This window comes from Chrysemys picta, chromosome 1, assembly GCF_011386835.1.
Source record: "Chrysemys picta bellii isolate R12L10 chromosome 1, ASM1138683v2, whole genome shotgun sequence".
In the NCBI taxonomy this organism is placed as follows: Eukaryota; Metazoa; Chordata; order Testudines; family Emydidae; genus Chrysemys; species Chrysemys picta.
The window spans coordinates 38,875,587-38,899,515 of NC_088791.1; the positions used below are offsets into that span (position 1 = coordinate 38,875,587).

General features: G+C 42.0%; 2 long non-coding RNA genes across 2 annotated transcripts in view; one reads left to right on the top strand and one right to left on the bottom strand.

Moving 5' to 3' along the window:
- The window catches only part of LOC135973187 (uncharacterized), a 417,975-nt gene extending 416,111 nt beyond the window's left edge, over positions 1 to 1,864 (bottom strand). The window contains exon 1 of the long non-coding RNA XR_010589890.1: positions 1,701 to 1,864. This is a non-coding gene — a long non-coding RNA (uncharacterized LOC135973187). The remainder of the gene's footprint in view (positions 1 to 1,700) is intronic.
- On the top strand, positions 848 to 19,252 carry LOC101947356 (uncharacterized). Its single transcript, XR_509418.3, has 2 exons — positions 848 to 1,118; positions 17,324 to 19,252. It is a non-coding gene; the product is annotated as an uncharacterized LOC101947356 (long non-coding RNA).
- Positions 19,253 to 23,929: the final 4,677 nt, after the last annotated feature.

Below are 23,929 nucleotides of genomic sequence, written 5' to 3' on the forward strand. Positions count from 1 at the left end.
AAAACTTTCAGTTCCTCTCAATATTTTTTTATTGCACAGAAGACTCATTGCAGGAACAAATGAAGCTGTGGGCTCAGTAACATTCCAAACCTTTTGACGTGTGTCCGTCCTTACATAATATCATTGCCTTGGGCACCAAAGGAGTCAGCTACATTTAACTAGTAAAAGGGCTGATTAATCCATGAAGTGAATGGAGGAAAAGCACAGCTGCTGTCATGGAAGGGAAATTCTAAACCTGTATTCAGTCATTTTGCTGTGACTGGCAATCCGATCAGTCAAAGGGACCACTAAATGGCACAGCGGAAGTGAAGAGATTATATAAAGGGACATTTTCCCCCCCTTATTAGCCTCATGAGGAAAGCAGAAAAAAGCTTTCATCAGCTGCTTTAGCAGAATAAGTCTGAGTGTTATCTGATCTTGTGTGGGCATAAAAGACAACAGGAAGAAGCACTTAATTTGAGAGCACTCTAAGCCATTTGCTGATAATGAGGTTGAAGGCAATAGTTGTTGCTAATTTATGGGTTTTGTAGCTTTGTTTGAAGCAGAGCTTTAAAAACAGTGAGCAGTACAAACAGAAAAAGATAGGGGTGGAGATGTTATACCATTAAAAGACTTCATTTTTGGTAACTTAACAGGCAATGGGTGAAAACTATATATAAAATCCTCTATGTGCAAAAAAATATGAAAAAAGACTTTGCTCCATATTCCAAGAATATTTATTGGTCCCAAGAAAAGTTTTGCTTTCAAATAGAGTCACAAACTAGAAGGTGTCTGGAATGTTTCCTTGGCAAGCTTTCTAAAGATAATGAAGCTATGCCCTCCTTGACTGCAGTACGTCAAAGTCATGGCTCTGACAAGTCATAGCAATGGTGCAGATAACAACATTCCAACTCTTAGGGAAGTGGGCATTTTTTAAAATATATCAACTCCTAATCCACAGCACTAAATTACAAAGTTTCATGGGGAAGATGGGAAGGGAAGAAAGGAGACATAAAGAAAACAAAACCTCATATTATCAACGAAATAATGAAAAGACGGACAGTTTTCCACTACCCACAATCTGATCTGCATAGAACAACGCCCCAGCAGCCTCAGATGTGATTCCACTGGTTTCACTGGTAAGTACAAGCACAGCTAACAGTTCTAGGATCCCCATCCTCACAGACAGGTGTCAGTGGATATCAATCAATGGACTGATCCTTGTCTTCAACAATAGCAGAATTTCTTAAGAAAAGTTAACAGCAAGATGAGAGTTTCTTATACACTGAAGGCACTTACAAATTCAAATCCTGTGGCTGCAAGTCTATAGATTAAGTTTGGGTCTTTAATATGCAAAATCCTGATTCCGAGGTTTTTATTGTGTCAAAGGACTCTTTAACCTTAACTAATGACATTGGGCCAGGTTTGAAAGTGGAACAAAGTCTTTTTATTTTGGTTCTTCTCTGTGGACCAAGGTCCCATAGAATTGATAGTGTTTTTAGAGAATTATGGTTCAGGTTCTAAATGTTATGAATATTTCAGATCCTTATGCTTCTGACATGGTACATTTTGAACCATTTCCAAATCTCTAATAGCTTTCCTATTTGAGTTAGTAAACTGCCATGCTGAAAAATCCAAATCTTAAATTGCCTTAGATTGCAAGCAGAACTTTTGATTATGAAGCAAATAATTTAGGAAATGGAAAAGAGCAAGAAAAATACCTTAGAAGTCTACTAATTTCCCCCTGGATAGATCCTACAGTAATTTTAAATATGGGGAGATTTAATTACACCATCTGTAAGGATCAGCAGGAGTTGAACCCAGGCTTGCAGGGGTAACAGACCACCAACAGTGCCACACTGCCACAGCCGTAAGCTGGCTATTACTTACAACCCACAATCCACAGAGGTCGAATACCATGGGAAGTTCAGCCTCTAGTGGTCTGACTGACAGTGGTCTTACTGGTTCCTGATTGGCTCCCCATCCGTATATAAACTCATGGGGCATACCAGGAAGCAGCGCCGTCCCATCAATTGGGCAGACCAGCGCAACTGCCCTGGGCCCCACGCTTTGGGGGATCCTGTGCTTCAGAGGGATGCAGGGGGGCAGGACAGCCCAGGGGTCTAGTGGGGGGCCTGGCACCGGCAGCAGGGGTCAGGCCGGGCCTGCGTCCCACACTCACCAGCCCGGGCGTTTATTTCTTTTTCTTGCCCGCAGCCCCCTGGGCTTGGGCTCAGTCTCTGCGGCAGCAGTAGCGAGCGACCCGGCCCTACCCTGCTCCGCTTTGCCATCTCCTGGCATTGCCTGCCACTGTAGGATCCTAGCACACCCCCCAACCACTACTGCCAGGGCCGGCTGACCCAGGCTGACCCTGACCCTGCCCTTCCACCTTGGATGGACCGTTGCCTTTTCTGGTGGGCCCCTAGCACAGATGAGTGCCAGCCAGTAGACTCCATTGTCCCCCACCCATCGCCCAGCACTGGTGTCCCCCCAGTGCCCCACACCTCCCACTTCCACTGCCCTTTCTCCCCTCTCCCAGCACTGGGTGGGGTCCTTCAATGTCATCCCTCTGCCTCAAGGTCCTCCTTGCCTTTCAGCTCTCCAGCCTTGGGGTCCCCGTCCCCGCAGTACAGGACCTGGGGTTCCACAACTCTGGTCTCTCCACCACCCTCCAGGACTGAGGTCCTCCATTCATCTGCTTTTCTGCCTCCCCGCTCCCTCCCAGTCCCCAGAGAAAACAGATCTTAGAACCCCTCCACCATGTTGGAGGGTCCTGGGCTCCCTCAGCACCAGGGCACATATAGGCCTTCCAAGAGCCACCCAGTTCCTGAGACATGGGCTCTCAGTGTTCCAAATGTGTAATTAAATTTTTTTTAAAAATCCACTGAGGATAGCGAGACCATATGCATCTGGGAAGTGAATTTGCTTCAAGGAAGTCCAGGAAGGTGGATTTCAGAACGTAAGCAGCATGACACTGATCGTGATCGGTGAGGGGTTTTTTTTTTAATTATATGAACTTCATTATAATTATGAAAAAAGAACTACAATATAATATAACAATATTATAATTATATAGCTGGGCACTATCAATATTTAACCTGCAGCCAGCAGCTGCCCTTGAAGTTCACTGTAACCAGATTTCTCCTGTATAAAAAAAGTTAAGGGGGGCCCCATACAGGCTGATTTGCACTGGGCCCCACACTCCCCTATTGATGGCCCTGCCAGAAAGTATCCAGGAACCAATGTGGATACCTAGTTAGTTACCATGATGACCCTGCTTCTCTGCTCGTGAACTCCTGGTATTGACCTCGCCTGTGACTTCGATTCTGACTCCTAATTGACCACTGGAAACCCAACACAGACCCCGATACCTTGGCTGATTCCTGACTCTGTCGCTCGGCTTAACTCCTCACTCTGACTCTAACTTCACCCTCAGCTTGACTCCTGACCCTCATACTGACTCTGACCCCTAGCTTCAGTTCTAGAATCCAAGCTCCTGATACTAGTCCTGCCTACTTTTACCCAGACTCCTGACACAACCTCTATTTAAAAAAAATAAAACTTTAATTTTAAGTCTAGCATGGGAAAAGGTCAATTAGAAGATGGCATATATCTACATCTAGGTGTTTCCCACAATCCTAAATTATTCCAAGTAGAAAATGGTTTTTATTTTATTTTACAAAGAAAACTATTTGGGTAAGTAAAGAACTCCAACACTGAATTCCTTTTAAAGAGATCTCAACAAACAATAGTATTATTTAAAACATCTGTAATTTTGTACACCTTTAAAAAGATTCATTCATTTCCTGCACTGTAGTTTTCTCTCCCAGAAAAGCCAATGCTGCTACTGCTGCTTCTGATATCCTAAATTGTTGCTCTTTCTACACTCAGTATGATTCAGCTGCCAAGGTTCAGAGGCAGCACAGGGAGGTTGTATTGCTGGGTGCTAATCAAGTGTTGGTGAGACTAATTAGAATCTAAGTCTCCAATTAATTTTTCTCTTCCCTTTTTATGGATCCTGCCTTACCACGTTTCACTCCCATCAGCCTTTGCCCCACAGCAGTGTCAGTCTTTCTACCCCATAACACTTAGAAACCTCATTGTTTTGTCTGATGTCCAAATCCCCCCCAAAATTGTGCCCAGATTCTAAATCCTTGTGGGTTGTGGTATGATTGTTCTGGGCCGTGGACTGAGAGAGGCTGAGAACCATTGTACTAGAGGATTTCTATCTTAAATAGTTGTTTACAAAATGGAAACCTTTGAGAACCAGTGAAATATGTACGTAAACAAACATTTAATTTCCCAGCTTCAAACTCCAACAGCAGTAGCTGGTGTAAGGAAGTTATTCCCAATGTTTAGGTAAAGTAAATGCTAGACTGGAAAGCTACTCCATAATAGTTTCTCTGCCTTGGCCCTGATGTATAGTCAGAAGTTTGCTAGTGGGTAGTTAAAGACTAAGCAGCACCTGTGCACCTCTCTACAGCATGTGAGGAAGGTGGTGCCATAGAGTGGGTTGACCACCCGTACAGCATAAACACTGAACTTATAGGGAGTAGCCCTAGCCATGCTAGATCAAACCCTCAATTGACGTTGGGCAATTGGAAAAGCTGCCAATTTTGCCCTGTATGTTCTTAAAGAGATGGAGCAGTGGCAAGGTTAAACCACGCATCTCTCTCGATCCTCCAGATGTTTCCTCATATCAAAGGCATTTTTCTTTGTGTTCTAATTCAGAGGGTTGGCCACCTTTCACAGCAGCTGGAGGATGAAACACATCAATACAGGCCTAGTAATTTAACCAAGGTTAACGAAAATAGTTTAGTTACATAAACAGCGTTGTGAAATACTGCATGTCTTTAGTTATGCAGATGTAATTTCAATGCTATGTGTAGTCTAAAGAATATTTCAATGATAAGTGATAGATTGAATTATTGTGATTTTATTGGGGATGGATCAAATAAGTTCAAAGAAGTCTGAGACATTCCAAACATTATAGGTGTTCAAGGTTATAGCAGGTCGGATACATGCTTATCTGCTACACTGAATAATTCCAACTGCTTTCCAGCTGGAGAATAGAGCCAACCAGCAACAGGAATGAGTTATACTAATGAGTTTTTCAATTGTGTAAAGTGCTCAGATTCTGCAGTTATAAGGCTGGTATAAATTGTTATATCAATTCTACCAAGAGAATGCCAAGAAAACTTCTATTGGAATGAAAGGGTTATTCACATGGAAAAAAGAACTCTGAAGACATCAAGAGAAAGATGCACAATCTATTTGAAATACTGGTATGAGCCTTGGAGAATGTACGTTGTCTTTTATGCCACACTCAGCGCTGTAACATCTGAGTACTTGAGCTAGCTGAAATGTCAAAATTTAAAACCAGGAAACTTTTAAAAGCATTTTCATAAGATTTTCCCTCCTGTTTTTTTGTCCGTCTCTAGACCTAATCAACATTTTTCAAATTGTAAATAAAAATTGGGACTTTTTTTTTTTTACAATTTTTTACATTATTTTTACAGTTCTCCCTAGCCCTGCATTATTATTACAACAAGCTCTACTGAGCATCTTATACATTTTAAAAGAAAGACATCATATCTCGGTTTCTCTTAGTCTTCCCACCATGGTGTGATAATTATTAACTGTGTGTGGTATTTGTGGATAACCACAAGGGTGATGAAATGGGCTTTGTATTATGTTCTGGAGGCAATGGGGTTTCTGCTCAGTCTGAGGTAATCTGGGAAAAAATCAAATCTATTTTCCTCCCTCTAAGCCTAGATATATATATTTTTTTGAATGCATGTCTCCTCCTCTCTCACCTAACTTCATTATCGTTATTGTTGTGGGGAAGCTAAGCTAAAGAAGTCTGCTTCACACGGTACTCTGAAAGTGCAGAAGGCTGAGGAGGCCATTTTTTTCTTCTGAGGGTAAGAGTTCCATTGCTTTAGGTCAGGTGCTAAGAAAGCTGTGACTTGCTCCCTCAGGAATATAAATGCCTTGCCTACACAAGGAGCTCTTTGCCTGTATAGGAATACTGGTATATTATACTGGCAAAGCACTCCTAGTGTGGACATATTTTATACCCGCAATATTCCACTTTTGCTGGTATAACTTATTTCAGCCCCTCAAATGAAACAAGCTATATCAGCAAAAGAGCAGTTTCGTCATATAAATGAATCTACAGCTTTGTTGGTACAGTTGTCTGTCAGGGATCATACTTGTCCACACCCCTGACCAACATAGCTAAGCTAGCACCAGTCTGTAGTGTAGACATGATGCAGGAGAGTTTTACCAGTATAACCATATCTGCAAAACCCTTTAGTGTGGTTGCCGCTATATCAGTATAAAAGTGCTTATACCAGTATAGCTTATGCTGGTTCCCTCGACCAGTATAAGTTATATCAGCCTAAGGGCTTGTCTACACTTACATTTTATAGCACTCTAACTTGCTGGCTCAGAGGGGTGAAAAATCACTCCCCTGAGCACAGCAAGTCTGAGCGCCTTAAAGCGCTAGTGTGAACAGGCTCCGAGCACTGGGAGCTGTGCTCCCAGTGCGCGGAGCGAATCCCCTCATGGAGGTGGATTACCACACACGAGCACACTCGCACTTCAAAGCTCTGCCACGGGAGCATTCCCACAGCAGCACTTTGAAGTTTCCAGTGTAGACATACCCTAAGTGCAGTTATTTTGGTATAATCATGTCTATCCTACTGCTTCTACCAGCATAATATTTTTGCTTCTTTTTTTAAAAAATACCTAAATGACATAGCTGGTAAATCATTTGCAGTGTTGCTGTAGCCATGTTGGTCCCAGGATATTAGAGAGACAAGATGGGTGAGGTAATATCTTTTATTGGACCAGCTTCTGTTGGTGAAAGAGACAAACTTTTGAGCTATACAGAGGTATTACATCTCCCACCTTGTCTGTCTAATATCTGGTAAAAGCAACCTTGAAACTGTAAAACAATTAACTGTGTGGGAGTTTGTCAGCTTTTTCCTAAAGATCACAAATTATCCAGATCTCCACCACTGCTCACATCTACAGCTACCCAGGGCCAGGCCTTTGGGATCAATGAAAAGAATGGCCACAGATCCTCAATTGTTGATAAGGATTTTCAGCTGAAACCATGTCTCCGGAACAACTAAGGATGATGCTGACACCCAAAACCAAAATATGCCTATCTACAGACCAGGAGCCTTACATTTAAAAAAAAAAAATCTTCCTCTTCTGAATGGGATATCCTGCTCTGCAGGACGAAATTTACTGAGTAACACAGAATATCTCCAGCAGGACTGTAGCAAATACAAATACAAATACACTTATGTCTCCTGTATATCCAGCATGCCCCTCACCATCCTCCTTCAAATCCCTTCTTTAAAATCTCCTCTGCTGTTATGCCTACAAAAAATGTTTAATCAACTAGTGTGCTGTGACCACTGCATAGCATGCTGACCCTCGTGCTCTCCCCTCACCCCTGCCATCTGTTTCTTGTATCCATTTGTCTCATTGTAAACTCTTCTGGGCATCTCTGTTACACGTTTGTACAGTACCTAGCACAGTGGGGCCCCAGTTCATGAGTGGGGCTTTTAGGGGCTATTGCAATACAAATAAATAATACAAATAATATATTTGCTATGGCTTACTTATAAAGGGTAAAAATGTATCCCCATGCAGATGGCCAGCACAAGACCTATGCTCCATTTAAGTTATACGTATGTGCCCAAAATGAAACCACAGGATTGGTGCTGGGCTTCTGCACAGAGATAAATGCCATCCCCGAATTATATAACAATTTCTTTTCTTTTAGTGTGAATTGTATACGAGAGGGTGGGGGAAAGCTAAACAGGGATGGAGATCACAGCACAATTTTAGATTGTATAAGCTCTTTGCAGCAGGGAGTGTAATTTACTATATGGCTGTACAATGCCTCGCAAAACAAGATACCAACCTGTTTGACCTCTAGACACTACCACAATATGTTCAGTAACTATGAGAGATACAAATTTTCTTCACAAGAACTGGCAACACTGACTACCACAGACATTTTGGATAAGAATAAGTTCATGCCTGTCGATTTCTACATCTGACTTCCCTTAACAGTTAAATTGAACATGCATACAGTTTTATCCTCTGGACTGATAAGAGACTGCTGTGTTTGAGTAAAGCCAGAGTTCAACTTTTGCCTCCCAGTGCTAACATATATACAAAAACCCAGTCGTACCATTGATCACATTAATGACACCTCATCAACCATCAGCAGTGTTTTGAATGAGAATGCTTCACCCTGGGTCATCTGTAATACTACCACTGAAGTGTAAGCAATCACTTTCTGCAACCAATTGTACAATATCAGAGGTGTTAATCTGTTAGGTGACCTTCCACAATATTTTTATGGGAATACATAAGAAGTTTTATAGGACGCAATCTAATCTGGGTTGGTAAATTGCATGAAGCTGCTCTTAGTGAATATTAAATTGGAAGATTCAAAGAAAATATGTTAAACTAAAGTAAATTTGACGAGTGAAGGCTTCAATATGATACAAATTGTCTTTCTTCTAATAACCTTTTTTTAAATGAAAGCGCCCCTACATACGTTTTTACAAACAGATAATGGTACTGCATCCTATCATTTTCTTTTTTCGTAAAAAAATCAAAAAACATATGTAAAATTGTGTATACAATTTAGATTATTGGAAGGCTTTCTTTTACTCAATATAATTCACAATAATAAACAATATGCATAAATAAGTTGTTTATATATTTGAGTTTTTGTATGCATATATATGTAAGCAGACATACATATACTTACATTTACATATATATGATAAATAATCCTTTTGAAACCCTGTACAGTGTATTGCAGGAGATCCATGATCAGCATAACCATATTTCTTTATGATATGGATATGAGTTCTACTAAAGACAATATACAAGTTATCAAAAATGCAGTCTGTGGCACAACAGTAATATCATGCATGGTGTCACCTGAAATAATGTAGGCAAACATGTTGTATCAGATAACATTTATTTTATTGCTGACATTGTAAGACACTAATCAGAGTCACATCTGATTGCCATTTACTGAATTAAAATTGCAATAGCAGATTGCTCTAACCCCTCTCAGGTTGTTGTCATCTGCAAATTTTATAAACATACTCTCCACTTCATTATCCAAGTCATTAATGAAAATACTGAATAGTACCAGAGCCAAGAAAGACCCTTGCAGGACTATATTATATACATCCTCCCAGCAAGCCACTGAAAGCTACTCTTCAAATACAGTTTTTCATCTAGTTGTGCACTCACTTTATAGTAATTTCATCTAAACCACATTTCCCTAGTTTCGTAAGAGAATGTCATGTGGGATAGTGTCAAACGCCTTACTAAAATCAAGACATATCACATCTACTGCTTCCTCTGATCCACTAGGCCAGTAACCCTGTCAAAGAAGGAAATTAGGTTGGTTTGGCATGATTTGTTCTTGACAAATCCATGTTGACTATTCCTTATCACCCAATTATCCACTAAGTGCTTACAAATAGATTGTTTAAAATTTTGTTCCAGTATCTTTCCAGGTATTGAAGTCAGGCTGACTGAACTATAATTCCCCAGGTCCTCTTTGCTCCTCTTTTGAAAGATAGGTACTATGTTTGCCCTTCTCCAGTCCTCTGGGACCTCACCCATCCTCCATGTGTTCTCAAAGATAAACTCTGATGGTTCTGAGATTGCTTCAGCTAGTTCCTTAAGAATTCCAGGGTGCATTTCGTCAGGCCCTGCCAGCTTGAATACACTCAACTTATCGAAGTATTCTTTAACCTACGTTCTTTCCCTACTCTGGTTTGTGTTCCTTTCCCCTTATTATTAATATTAACTGTGCTAAGCATCTGGTCACAATTAACTTTTTTAGAGAAGACTGAAGTAAAATAGGCTGTGAACCCCTCAGCCTTCTTGGTGTGATCTGTTGTTAGCTCTTCTTCCCCACTAAATAATGGACCTTCTTTTTCCTTTGTCTTTATTTTGCTCCTTATGTATTCATCATTGTCTTTTATGTCCTCTACTAGGAGTAACTCATTTTCTGCCTTAGCCTTTCTGATTCTGTCCCTATATCAGGGATCAGCAACCTTTGGCATGCGGCCCGCCAGGGTAAGCATCCTGGCGGGCCGCGCCGGTTTGTTTATCTGCTGCGTCCGCAGGTTCGGCCGATCACGGCTCCCACTTGCCGCAGTTCACCGATCCAGGCCAATGGGGGCTGCGGGAACCTGAGGCCAGCACATCCCTCGGCCTGTGCCACTTCCCGCAGCCCCCATTGGCCTGGAGCGGTGAACCGTGGCAAGTGGAAGCCGTGATCGGTCAAACTTGTGGATGTGGCAGGTAAACTAACCGGCCCGGCCTCCAAGGTTCTTACCCTGGTGGGCTGCAAGCCAAAGGTTGCCGATCCCTGCCCTACATATTTGTGCCTTTCTTTTTATTTCTTAGCAATTTGTCCATGTTTCCACTTTAGGATTTCTGTTTGATTTTCAGGTCATTAAAGAGCTTCTGATGCAGCCACATTGGCCTCTTACTATTCTTCCTATCTTTTCTTCGCATCAGTATAGTTTGCTGTTGTGCCTTTACTATTGTCTCTTTGAGAAACTGATAGCTCTCCTGAACTCCTTTTTTCCCCCTTAGTTTTTCTTCCCATGAAGTCAGTTTGTACGTACATATTTCAATGCATATTTGGGAACTGTGATTCTAGAGTACTGCATATCACACTTTTTGTGGCCAGCCTTTCTTTGAGCCACAAAATATAGCAAAAATGTATCTAGTCCATATTTTAAAGTGTATCATTAACATAAATTGCAACATGTGATACATATTCTGGGTCCAATCCTCAGGGGATGTAAACTGGCATAGTTCCACTGAATTCCATGGAGCTACGCTGATTTACACCAGTGAAGAGCTGGTCCACTATATTTAATCAGGGTGACCAATTTTGATTCAATTTAAAAGACAGATCATACTCAGTTAAATTACTTTTATTTCATTGGAATATCTAAAAATATGAGGTCATACTTTTAAGGATGTCTTTCATGTCACAAAAATGGGAATGCTCATGCTATAGGTCCAGGAGACTGGGCAAACGCCAACTGAGCTGAATGCTCATGTAGTTAATAAAAATGATGTGCCTTCTCACCAGCCTGTCTTGGTGCTTACTAAGCATCAGAATGCCAAGTTAAAAGAAAGTGTTCGAATATTTAAAATGTTTGATTCTATCGCAATATAAAAATATAATGCACAGAAGTTCACATATATGAAAAAAGTATTGACCATGGTCAGTTCAGCATTATTCCTTTCATCTTCCTTACCACCATCATGAAAATAAAAAAGGGAAAAATCCTAGCCATGCCCTTACACTTAGAGAAAATCAGTCACTTCAGCCATTCTATGCTCATTACTGTTCATTAAACACACACACACACACATATACAAAAATAAGCAATTGAATCAAAGGATTGTATACAATATTATTGTACTATACAGTACTTAGTTTACTGAGTAAAGTATCATATAAAAACTAGTGAGATGCTGGTCATAAATATCATTGTGTGATCTGTGTGTGGATGGCTACGTACATGTGCTAGAAATATGTTGTTAAAATATATTTTGGGGCCGACGCGGTAAATATGTTTGTCCTGCAAAAAGGAATGTGATTTGCCAGTCTGGCAGGGTAAGCCAGACACAGTGAAAGTATATTTACATGTAAGGTAAACAAACCAATCAAGCTAACAAGCTGAAGCTTCAAGCGCACACCAGGGGACAGAATCTGCACCCCAGGAAACTTTCTTAGCTCTGGAAGCATAAACAGATTGAGCAAAAAGACCTTTTAGTTATCCATCACTTATGAGACATAGGGGACAGCATCCTCTGAGCCTGTGAAAGTTGGTCCCCATAGTCTGGAGCTCTAGAAACACTGGTAACTTGAAGTGAGAAAGAAAACTGCTTAGGTGAAGATTGTAACTTGCTAGAATTAAGTTTTAGTCACTAGAAAGCACGTTTTCTTTGTAACCAGACCTGTCTCTTTTATTCTTGCTTAATGTCACTTTAACCTCTGTTCTTTGTTAATAATTTTTTCTTAGTTTTACTATAAACCATCTCCATGTTGTTATATTGATGTAAATGTGAGTCTTCAGCTAATCTAACAGGCTGGTGTGTATACTGTCTCTTTGGAGGCAGCAAATTTAATAATTTCTGTGAATGTCCAGCAAGAAGGACTGGGCAATACAAGGAGACATCTTTGGGGAACTCAGGAAGTGGGGTTCAATGATTGTTACCTGCAAGACAAGGTTAAAACTGGCAGAGTCTCAAGGGGTTTGCTGTGGAAGCAGACACACTGGTATGGCAGGGAGCTGACAAGTCTAATCTCCTGCAAAACTCACTTTGGCTGAAGCAGAGGGTAACACAGTGGCTCACAGTTCTAGATATCCTGAGCAGGATGTCACAGTGGTGTAATCCGGACAAGATTTACACACAGCTTGTTGGCTGACTATGGTTCACACTTCAACTAGTAAACTAGATTTTTAAATGATTCAGAATGAGAAGGCTGGGAACAGGCAGAGAAGGTTACAGTTTGTTGGTTTCTGTTTGTTTATTTTGGGTGAAGGAAACAGAGCAAAGGAAAGTATAAAATGAATAAACATCAGCAAAGAGAGGCTGAGCAAAGAAACAGATGCTGAGCTCACCAAGAAACCGTTAAAAGAGCCGTGTGCAAAGTGAAGTCTGTCACTGATCAGAATAAATCAGAGCTTGTGGCCATGCTGCATTCATATGCCCTGAGGCAGGATTGGACACCTGCTCCAAACCGGGGAAATCCTTTTTCTCCTATAGGGCATGCAGGAGCACAGGCACCAGCTTCTTCCTTGTCCCAGGGATGCTCAACCTCTGCTCCGCCCCAGACCCCGCCCCCACTTTACCCCTGCCCCCAAAACCCACCCCTGCCCCACTACTTCCCACCACTCTGCCCCCACCCCACCTCTTCCTGCCCAGTTCTGCCCCCTCTCCTGAGCCTGCCCCATCCCTGCTCCTCCCCCTCCCCCCAGTACCTCCTGCACACAGCAGAACAGCTGCTCATGGCAGGTGGGAGGCACTGTGAGGGAGGGGGAGGAGTTGATTGGCAGGGCCACTGGGGCTGGGCGGTGCTGGGGGGTGGGGGAGGAGCTGGCTGCTGGTAAGCGCAAAGCACCCACTATTTTTTTTCCATGGGTCTTCCAACCCTGGAGCACCCAAGAGTCGGTGCCTATGTGCCGTAGACCAAGCAGACTGTTCCCCAGACAATCCAGCAGAGACAGGTGCAGTTCTGTAGCGGCTGGAGTGGAAAGGCTGCTAGTGGAAGAGAAACAAATAGAGCTGGAGGCCAGATGTCAGTGCAAGTAGGCAGAGATGGAACAAAAAAGCTTGCTGAGCAGGCAAACACAGGCAGCTCAAACAACAGAAGGTGAAGCCACACCCATGGAACCCAGAAAGAACAGAATGGTGTGCATGATCAGGGGCTAGTAGAAAACCAGATGTGTTTGTGATGGCCCTCATCACACTGCCTGTAGAGTAAGTCATTGTGGAAACTAAAGGTTATTCCGGGATTCTGACTGTGGGAACTGTGATTTCTTGATGGGTTATTTTCTGTAATGCTGTAACAGGGTGGAGCCCAAGAGCACACACACAAATCTGCCATGACAATACTCAGTGGTCAAAGATATAAACCCTATTGAGGAAAATGAGTCAGTGTTGAGTATGTCTGTGACATAGCTAGCTAAAAGGAACTGTGGCCCAGCATCTACTAGGACAGGTGGGACCCTGGCTTAGCTAAGTAAATAGCTGTGGGTCAGTACTCCACTGAGAGCAAGACAGACTCAGAGGGATAAGAGATCTGGTTTTGTGCTGGAACCAGTGGAGGATGTGGCTGGGTTCAGTGTGGGAAAGGGTTTTCCATGTAGGGCTTCAAAGTGATACATAAAACACCAGATTAATCTTCAAAAGTGACTGAATTAAGAGGTTGCAGGATCCTAAAAGGGCCAAGGAACCAAAAGTTCAGCTTGCAAGTAGGTCTGTCTGTCCAGAGATGCTCCATGGAGATCTATAAATTCATCCCACTGAGAAGCTGGGGACTTGCTGTCAATGCTAGTCCACATGCTGTTTATAGTCTACTCTTGCTTTTTCCAGGTGATCCTTTACTTCTTCCTGGGCCCAATGCATATGCTGTACTAGTTCTCAGGAAGCCAGGGTGAGAGGCCATAGGTAATTGTGGGTGGAATTGAGAGTGGTACCATAATTAGTAAAAAAGGGGCTTTGACCCATAGACACATGTTCTGTGTTGTTGTATGTGAATTCCATATAAAGGAGAAGTGAAGACCAATCATCCTGGTTACAAATGATGTAGCATTTCAGATACTGTTTGAGGATTTGGTTGGTGTTTCAAGCTAGCCGTTAGACTAGGGATAGTAAGCAGAGGAAAGACGTGCAGATCCCCAGCAGGCACAGGGCCTCACACCAGAACTGGGCTGTGGACTGAGATCCCCATTCAGAAGTCATGAGCTCTGGAAGGCTATGGAGGCAGACTACATGGCTAATCTATAGCTGAGCTGTCTCTTCAGCAGAGGGAAGTCTGTGTAGGAGATGAAGTGGTCCACTACTGTAAAAATTGGACTCTTGTAATTCTACAATAAAGTCTATGGCAATAGCCGCCCAGGGTTGAGGTGGGGTGTCCAAGCGCTGGAGAAGACTGGCTTGGTGTCTGGGTGCAGGCACAAACATAACAGAAGGCAATAAATGACTATCATTGGGTGCATCTGGGGCCACCAAAAAGGGTAGGATATCAATTGTTGGGTCTTAAAGTACTCCAAGTGTCCTGTTAAGGGAAAGTCATGGTATAGTTGCAGGACTGCAACTTTTGTAGGTCCTGAGGGAACACAGATGGTGGTCCCTTACATAGCTGATCCCTTCCTGGAAGTCTTGCAATTACTTGTTGATAATAGCTTGTTCATCAGGCAGAATTCCTCAGGCAGAAGCAGAGCATATCAACATGAGAATATCCTGATGAAGACTTGCACTGAGAAAGTTATGGGTTTTGAGAATAAAGGTTGGTTCCTGGCCAGACACTCGAGGGTTGGTACTGCATCTTCGGGACATGGTGCCAGCCTTGCCGTTTTTGGATCTGGGGTGATATGTGATGACAAAATCAAATCATGAGAAAACTACGGCCCACTTAAGCTGCCATAGGTTTAAAGCTTTTGCCCTACATAGGTACTCCAAACTTTTACAATCAATGAATACCTGGTCTGGGTGGTGAGCTCCTTCCAGGTAGTGCCACCATTCTGCAAAGGTGTTTTTTATCACCAGGAGTTCCTTATCCAGTATTTTGTAGTTTAGCTATGTGGAAGTGAGATTCTTCAAGCAATAAGAACATGTGTGTAATACTTGTTTGGAACCAAGTCATTGGGAGAAGACAGCCTTGGTCACTGTACTGGAATCATTAGCTTCTACAATGAAGGCTTGTGTGATATCTGGATGAGCCAATATGGGTGAGGTATTGAAGGTTTCAGCTAATTTAACACATGCTGGGCCATGGTAGACTATTCAGAATTCAGCATTTTTCCAAAGGAGAGCAGTGAGAGGATCAATTTGTTTTGAAAAAAATTGGGATGACTATTCGATAAAAATTGGGGAACCCCAGGAAGCATTGCAGGTCATGTACTGAGTGGGGAGTTAGCCCATCAGACAGCTTTGACCTTGTGTGGGTCCATCTGGATCCCTTCTGAAGATAAGACAAAGCCCAAGAACTTCAGAGAGGCTTGATCGAAGCACACTTCTCAAACTTGCTGTAAAGGCCATGCTGCAATAAGCATTCCAGAATCATTTGGACATGAGCAATATGCTGTTCAGGGTAGATGGAGAAGGCCAAAATGTCATCTAGATAGACTACTAAGTACTGATTCAGTATGTCTCAGAACACATCATTTATAAAATGTTGGAAGGTATCACGGCATTGGTCAGCCTGAAGGGCATTACAAGACATTAATAGTGGCCATACCCAGTGTGGAAGGTGTTCTTCCACTCATCCCCTTCTCTGATTCACATGAGGTTCTACGCACCCGAGAGGTCCAACTTAGTGAATATACGGGAAGCTCCCCTTGTGATCCAGCAATTCAGGAATCAGGGGTATCAAATAACAATTCTTGATAGTTATCTGATTCAATGTACGATAGTCAGTGCATAGTTGGAGTCTGCTTCCTTTCTTCTTGACAAAAAGGACTGGTGTGCCAACCAGTGAGGTCAACTTATAGGTTCTCTTGGAGAGCTCTCAGCTCAGGTTCTCACATGGCATAAATTTGCCCAAATGGTAATTTTGCTCAAGGCTGCAGCTCTATTGGGCAGTCATAGTCCAGTGCAGAGGCAAGGTTTCCTCATTCCTCTTTTCAAAAAAATCGGTGTAGTCTTGGTATTTCAAGGGAAGTTCCGACATTGCTTAAACAGAAGGTTATACCTTGATAGCCGCTCTCCTCTGAGCCACCCAAGGTTCAGATGCTGGGACAGGATCTACCAGTCCACAACAGTGCTGCTGACAAAACTCCAATGGAAAACGGATTTCCTGTGCTTGCCACTGAATGAGTAGATTGGGGGCGGGGGATGGTCAGGAAATACAGAGGACCAAGGGAAAATGTGGAGAATGGATCATGCCATATTGTAACATTTCTTGGTACCCTGAATCACAGCCTCCAGAGGAGTTGTTTCCTCCATTACTTGACAGAAGACAAAGAGGAATCATGAATAGTCTATGAGGTCAAAGTGGTCTTGTGTTGCAGAGGAATCTGCAGGATCCTGGCTGCTGCTGCATCTATGAAGCAGTTGGCTGCACCCAAGTTGATAAGGGCCAATAGGATGGGAGATTGCAGGAATGCCCCAGGTATGTGCAACTAAACCAGCACCTGAAACTGGGGAGCTCTTGAGTGGTAGCTCAGGGTATGTTCCAGTCAAGATGGGAGTATGGGGGAACTCTTTTACCTGATTCCTTGGCGTTTGTATGGGGCAGGCTGATGGAGTGACCTGAGTCACTGCAGTAGAAGCATAGATGTTTCTGGTGATGTTGTTCCTTTTTTACAGGGGTGAGCCATCCAGAGCCCACATCCATCTGCATTGGCTCAGTGGGAGGCACTGACGAAGCAGTAAAAGTACATGGACCAGAGAGTTGCAAGATCCCCCTTCTTTCCTCCCTTAGTTCCTGTAACCAATTGTCTATATGGATGGTGCGATCGAGGATGGCATCCAGACTCGTGGGTGTCTCCACCTGGGCTAATTCATCTTTAATTTCTTCTTGCAGAGCCATCGGAACTGGTACAGCTGCGCCCCTTATTCCAATCTGCACTGTCTATGAGGTGACAGAATTACACCGCACAGGTGGCTACAGTGTCCTGCCCCTACCGGAGCTTTCTTGGGGCAGTCTCCACCATTTGAGATCATCAGATAGCATTGACATGGCTTGGAGGAAGACCTCCCAGTTCAACCATACCAGGCTGTCGCACTCCAAGAAGCTGAAGGCCCAGTTTAATGCTTCCCCTGATAACAGGTTGCTAACCAGACTCACTCTTGTATGATCGGTATTGTAGGACTGACAATGCACCATGAACAGGAGGTGGCATTGGTTTGTAAGACCCCAAAATCGCTGGCAATTACCATTAAACTGTTCCAGCACATGTATTGATAAATAGGACTCTGCGAGCCTGTGTCTGGAGTCCATGTTTTATTACATGTTTCTGCAATAGCTAGTTCTCTGAGGTCAGTTAGATGACCCAGGCCTGCAGGAATTGTTTATCTATCTGAAGGCAGGCAGTCTATTTGAGCATTTGTGGTACTCCCAAAGGGTTAGCCAGATCAGTTTTGCTGGCACTGGGCCCACTCCTGTGGCCTAAGCGGTCCATGCAAACTGTCACAACCTGGATGTGGGCAGTCTCACTTAGTGTTCAGAGTTGGACTTGGGAGTCAGGTCATTTCAGATACCAGGAAGTCAGAGTCTGAGAGAGGCCAGAGGGGAAACCAGGAGTGAGGTGTCAGGAGGCAGGCAGGGTCAGGTTACAGGAGACTGGAGAGCAGAGTCCGGCAGTAGGTAGTGCAAGAGAGGCAGTCCTAAGCAGGGGAAACCCCCAGTTTCATGGACAAGTTCTTGTTCCTATGCTTGGTTTAAATACAAGCAGGGAACCAACCAGGACCCTCAGAGTTCTGCTAATCCCTGGACTGGAGTGCTCTGACAGAGGTCAATTTCTAGTTTTGGCGACCAGTGGCAGGTTGGAATTTAGTGGCTCCTAAGAGCCCTGTGGATTAGGGATCAAGACTTGCAGTCCCTGACATGGTGAGACCTTGGTATAGGACTTCTCTAGATGCAAGGAAGATTTAGGGTGGTAAGAGATCTGGTTTCACAGCTTGGGGGTGACAAAACCCTTTAATGTCCTAGATGACCCAAATGAATGTGAAACAACTGCTGGGGGAAGTATGGATGTTATGGGGGAACTGACCCTTAATCTATGGGTTTAGGATAGTCATTTCAGATGTAATTACACCTATTGGGAAGTTGGAAAGCAAGGTAGTCAACACCCTTTCTAAAAGAGGGGGCACAAGTGAATCTTACATCATGTCCAGTGGCCAAAACTCTAGCAACTTTTGTAGTTTGGTTTCCTTGGTACTGTAGGGTATTGAAAACTTGTGATCACTTTAAATTCTCAGGGGTTTCCTGATCCTGCTTGCAGGCAGGGGGCTCTGTAGGGAAGCCTGTGATCAGTAGTCAGTCTGTAGACAGGAAGCCTAGAGTAAGGTGGGTGGGTGGTGCCTCTCTGTTTTAAGGAACTCTCTCTGTTTGGGACTTTTTGTGTATTATCATTTCAAATTCTAAAAAACAAAGTATTCTTATTCCAGCAAGCACATTTTATGTTTCTATCTAATTTCTCTGTTTATATGCTATGAAAAACAAAACATACAAGGACATTCATAGAGATAAACAAAATAGGTCTAGCATGTTTAATATAAAAACCTGTGCTTAGGCAGTTTTGTGAGCATAAGAATGCATGCGTCAGAAAAAAAATACATTGAACAGGTACTATAGAAATCTTCAATATTTATATCTACATGTGTAAGACAGTTCAGAAGGACATATTAAAACTGACATTATGTTTCATTTCTAGTAGTCATAATTTATAAGTAACAATTCATTGCCCTTTTCTTTAAAATGTTCCTTTACCTTTATGGTGATGATGTTTTATTTTTTACCCTAATTATTCATGGGATTCCCCTCTGTTATCGAATCAGCAATAAAATAATGATTTATGTGGTCTGTGTCAGAAAAAAAGTTATTTTATGAGGTTATTGACCAGATTATTGACATTTGCCTTATCTCCTTGACAATCTGAAGTAATTTATAGAGTGTGTTCTATAATTTCTTTAATTAGAATGCTTCATTGAGCAATCACTTGTGCATTTGCTAGGAATTTGCTAATAAAGAATTGTTCTGTCCACTGTCATCAAGCTATAATATGAGGACTTAATAACTGAGGTACTAGTATCCAAAAGCCAGTCATGCGAAGAGAACAATTGGCTTCAAACAAAGGCACTATGCAGTCAGCAGATGACAAGAAATGGAATGAATGTCACTGATATTACAGTGTTGCTGTTGGTCCCAAGATATCAGAGAGACAGGATACGGTAATATCTTTTATTACCTCATCCACCTTGTCTCACTGGTTTTACAATCATTTCAGATACAAAAGTAAATGTAGAATAAAATTTTCAAATGTGTGCTTGAATTTAGGTACCTAAATCCATATACAGGCATCTCAATAAGTGGTTCGGCTCCTTCTAGAAGCTAGCGTCAGAGAAGAAAAGGCCTTTTACTTTTGTAGTAGAGACTGGGATGGTCCTTCCCCAGGAAAATGTCCTGAATGTACTCATCACATTTGGTTCAATCTGGCTTCTTCATAAAGGGGAATAATTGTACCAATATTATCCCTTTGAAGAATGATTTTCACCTACCAGCCTAAAGCTTCTTGTGGCAGCACAGTGTTTCTTACATCACATGTCCCACAGTGTGTCCGTTTTTGCAATCCAATGTAACTTGATACTCTGTAGAAACAGGTCATGAGCTTTGTCAGTTCAAGAGTCAAATCCTAATACTTTTGCAATTTCATCATTTTCCAGTTCAGACTAGTTTGGTTATTTTCATTATGTGACATCTGCTTGTTAATACCAGTTTCAGACAATTATTCTTCCTATGCATAAACATACATGAATATTAAACTTTATTCTCTTTAATATTCTACTTTCAAATCGATCCTCAAATATAGATATTCAAGTCCTCACCCTCAGAGTGATTATTTCTCTTCCCCATCCTATCTTTCACTAACAGCAATGTTTACTTTTCCCCATCCTTACAACACAGTTTATGCAAATAAATTATATACCAAGTGAAAGTTGAGATAAAAGAGGTTAGATAACAATATAATTGTGTGATCTAACATTACCTGTGACAATTTCATTTTTCTGTTCACCTTTATTTCTTTTTTCCAACTAGTACCAAACTTTTGGCTACTTATCCAAACCAAACACTTTGAAGATTCCCTTTACTAACAGCATTGTCCAAATTACAAAAATTTGTGTGCAGGTAATAGCATGCAAACATCTCTGTCTGCTGCCATTCTCTCTCTCAGCCTAACCTATTATGTTGAAATAATAACATTTCAGAAAATATACTTTTCTCAAAATGGCTCTTACAAGAAGGAAGTCACAGAATGATAAATAACTTGCTGTCAGTCTTCTGTAGCTGAAAAATTAATCTACCCACGTACGAGAGATCCTTCTTCCCAAATTTTTAGCATCACCTTCCTCTTTGTTTAGCTACTGCATGCTGTTACTTGCGATGGATTTTTAGCTCACCAAAGCCCTGAGTCAGCAAGGTACTTAAGCACAAGTCTATGGGGACTACTAACATGCTGAAAGTTAGGCACAGGCGTAAGCTGAATCAGGACCCTAATCAGGCACTGGAGTGTAAATTCTATTATCTCTGGAAACACAATAAAGGTCTTTTGCTCTTCAAAGATAAGCCAGAAAAATAAATGTGCACATTTTAGGCAAACTAAGTTGTAAAAATAGTGTTTTAGTATAATAGTAATTGACAAGATTATTTCACTTTAATTGGCACATTTTCATCAAGCAGTGAAAGAGAAATCTAGGCCAATATTTTTATTCGGTTGTATTTATTGTGAGCAACTTCAAATTAAAGTTGTATTGTTTTTTATATAAACAAAAGTAAGTACGTTTACCATCTTCCCCCCCAAAAAAGTCATAGCTAATTTTTTATCTGAATTCTATGATTTGAGACTAGAATAAACTAAAACTCTAAATCCATCAAATCACCGCAAACACCACACCACAAGCAACAAAAGCACACCTCACCTTTCGAAGTGTAAATTCAAAATTCGGATCCAAATACAAATCTGAACCTTGCAGCTTGGACTTGTATCTTGTACGCATAGACCTCTCAATGTCTTTAAATCATCTATCAATTCTGTATAATATTGATATTTTATATATAATATAAAATTAATTGTACTCACAACCAAGTTGCATAAGGTAATGACATAGAAGTAGATGAATGTAATACCTAAATATGTGCCTGTATATTGTAAACAAAAATAGATACATGCATAATGTACAAATAGGATAAAACATTGATGTTTCCTATAGAAATACTGTTACTGGCACATTTACTGTCTCTGAATGAATTATGAGTAGTAAATTGAACTAAGCCATATGTAGCAGTATCGTATAGCCTTTCAAATTAAAATAATGGTTTCCTCAACACAGAGATCTACTGTTTTTATGCAGTCTCTCTTTAAACATATAATGACAATATTAAGGAAAGCTTGGAAGTCTTATCTTGCATTTCAATGTATTTAAAAAAAATTCAAATGTATTAAGTCAGGCTACACTTCACATATTTAGTCAATTCTCAGTGGTATTTCAGGAAAGATTTATTGAACCAGTAGATTGTTTCCTCTTGGATACCGCTGAGACATTTTCATGGAATTCTAAGATGTTTACAGTAAATTAGAAGCTAATTAGTTGAACTGAAATGCCAGCACCTGCTCCTGCATTATTTAAAAGAGAGAAAAACATTTAGGGTTTCACAAATGGAGCTAATACTTAAGGGCCTGGATTTCTCCAAACCTATTTAATCATCTCAAAAGGCTGTCAGAATTACTGGGTTATGAAACTGAATCAGTGTATCTTAGATATTTTTCCTTTTTGGAGTTTCAGAGTCGATATTTTATTAATATTCTGGCAAACAAGGCCGGCAATATTTATGATTCCAGCCATAGCATTAAAAATGCATATCCCATTCAGATTTTATGAATCTTAAATTGCAGCAGGAAATGAGCAGTTTAGATGATAATTGACTTGTAAGGATTAGAACAGTCCAGGTTTCCCCTTGTGTAAAGAAAAGGTTCATCTGAGGTCTTACAGCTACATGACAAACATTAATTCCCCCAAACATAGCATCTATCTACATACCCATCTACAAGGAATTGTTTTGTTCTATCAATTTTATATTTTGTCATTAACAAACTTGTAGTAAAGCAGAGGTAGGAGTCATGGATAGCCAAATGACTGATGGGAAAACCCAAGATGACTGAAATCAAACAATAATAATTATTACAATGTGATGTAGGTACACATGGTTCTTTATATAACCCATAAAAGAACAGAGTACCAACCATCATGAACTTATAAATTAATCAGAAAAATACAACACATAGACAAACAGTTCCAGATGAGCAGGTGTAGACACAGTCAATGAGAAGCTCAAGGTAGAAATGCTTTGAGAAAGAGGTTGGTTTCAAGGAGTGATTTGGAGAAGGGGGACTCTTGACCCATGGGAAGTGAGAAGCTGTTCCAAACATAGAGGATGACACAAAAGAAGGTAGCAGGAAGATAAGTGTGGAGAGAGACCAAAAGGGAACATTCAGAAGAGATGATGCAGTGGATCATCAAAAGCAGAGGTGAAAGTAAGCTGGCAGGAGCCGGTACGCCATGCCGGACTGGACCGACTTCTCTGGTGGTGATTTAAAGGGCCCAGGGCTCCAGTGGTGGCAGGGCTCTGGAGGCGATTTAAAGGGCCGGGCTCCCCGCAGTGGCTGGAGCCCCGGGCCTTTTAAATCAGTGCCGGAGCCCTGCCGCCGCTACCCCAGCCCTAGCCCAAGACCTGCCGCCTCAGGGTAGCAGTGGCAGGGCTCCCGCGGTGATTTAAAGGGCCCGGAGCTCCGTGGCACTGGAGCCCCGGGCCCTTTAATTTACCTCTGAGCCCCGGGGCTCCTAGCCACCTCTGCAGCTGGGAGCTCCGGGGTGATTTAAATCTTGAAAGGCCCCGCCTCTTCCCATTGAGGCCACACCCGCTCAGGACTCCGGCATACCGGTATATCCTTTAAGTTACTTTCACCCTTGATCAAAAGTTTAAAAAGTTGGGGAGCTTGACCCTGATGGAGAGGGAGACAGTGAAGGGATCTGAGGAGGAGTGTGACAGCACAGCAGAAAGAGAAGATACTGAAGTGTATTCTAACTTCACATACCTGAAAGTGCAGAGTAACATGTTCAGCAGATGCACACACTGAAAATTAGATGGATAAATTCCTCCCTTACATATCTGCATTTTAAAGAACTTTGTTCTGCTTCCTGCCTCCCTCTCTCCCACCTGAGAAAAGCCTGTGGCTCCAGTCACTCTGCTCCCCACCTCTCTTGGTCACAGCCTCATCTGCTGCACCTTCACTCCCCTAACACATTCACCCGACCCTGCCTGTTACTTGATTGGAATCACAGCCTAGTCATCTCCTCACCTTCTCTGCCTCTGATGACTGTCATTTGGGCACCTCCAAGTTGCTCCTGAGGT